Raw genomic sequence first — 1,742 nt, 5'->3', positions numbered from 1 at the left:
TATTTGCTTTTATGTTTTAGTTTTTATTATTGTTTATTGTTTTTAATTAATTTTTACGGGAAACTATAATTATATATTTAATTGAAAATTCTTTAGTTTTTATGTTTTTATGTGTTTATGTAATTTTTTTGGTTTGGTTGCTTTCTAAGTTTTGGTATGATTAAATGGTGTGATCTTGTACAATGTGAGATGTGAATTATGAAGTTGAAATCGATGCAGAGTATTTTCAGGAAAGGAAATAGCGTGTTGAGATTGTTAAGACGTGCATTGACTAGTCATGTATCTAGAAGAAGGTATCATGACTCTAATGAAATCATATAAATGAATTTATTTAGGTGGTGAGAGTCGAAGAATGTTCATGTGATTATGTCTAGGGTGTGAAAAAGAATTTGGTCTTTCAGATTCACATGAATTAACCTTGTTACTTGAGATGATTGAAGATATTGAGATTTTTATGCACAGAGCTGTGTGGATTTACTGTGAGGTAGTATGACACATGCATATCTTTGCGTCTAAGTCAGTGCACTAGTTTTTCGAAAGTAAAGTGAAATGTCTGAGTATGTGAGTTAGTAGAAATAATACATGAACAACATGTATGTTGAAGTACAATAGACACTTGATTGTTGTGTGAAAATTGTATTAGAATTGATGAATTTATAATTTTTATTTAAAGTTTAAATTTATATGAGAAATTTAAAAATAACTAGTTTATCCGGTTGTTTGTATTGTGTTTATTTTCTTTAATATGTAATGATCGTATATGTACACTGAAATAGATGATATTGCAAGTAATAGAGTTCATCATTAAATAATAGGGTGCTGATATGTTTTGATTATAATGTTTTAAATCTTAAACTTATATATATATATATATATATTAAAATTCTTATTAAGATAGAGATATAGAGATATATATTTGTATAGATTTATACACTAGTAATTTGTTAATTCATGCATGTATTAATTTTTAAATGTGAGAATTTAGTAACGTTACAAAGTAAACCCTTTTATGTTTATGTTTGCTTATAAGTGAAACTGAAGGCAGTAATTTTATAGTTACAAATTATTTAAAGTAATTATTAATATCGTTGAGAACTTTGAGAGTATTCAAAATAAATATTTTTCTTCTAACATTTATTCCATATAAGTAACTTGGTGATATTTACTAAAAAAAAATATTATTTATTTATGAGATGGATATTTATTGCAGCATTAGAAACATAAATCTTGCAGTGACATGGAAGGAAACATAAAAGGAATATGGTAGTGAAAGCATAAAGTAACATCACATTACATAGCATTGCGTATAGGACTTAATAATGTGGGAAACTAACCACTACAAAACTCCATCCCTTTATGCTTTACACGGTGGAGTTGAAGTGCACCAAAATAACCAACGATTTCACTCGCACATAACTTCTTTCAGAGACTTTTCTACGGTTATAGGAGGAAAATTAAAAATATGTTAAATAGAGAAAAAATGTTTGCCACATTGACCTTATCTATTCCCTGCTATTTGGCTTTATATGACTAAACAAACGTGGCCACAGTGCATGGCGAATTGAGTATTGTAGGTCCATACTTATAATCTAAAGTTTTTCTTCTACACTTTTCTTCTAACTTCCTGTTCATTATCTTCTTTGTTGTATCACTGTATTTGAGCATCAAAATAAAAGCAAACATCTTATCAGTGACTAGAAGATCTTAGTTCATGACTTCCGATCATAAACAAAAGGTGCATC

The sequence above is a fragment of the Phaseolus vulgaris genome, chromosome 9 (assembly GCF_000499845.2).
Source record: "Phaseolus vulgaris cultivar G19833 chromosome 9, P. vulgaris v2.0, whole genome shotgun sequence".
Lineage (NCBI taxonomy): Eukaryota > Viridiplantae > Streptophyta > Magnoliopsida > Fabales > Fabaceae > Phaseolus > Phaseolus vulgaris.
This window is presented reverse-complemented; position numbering follows the sequence as displayed.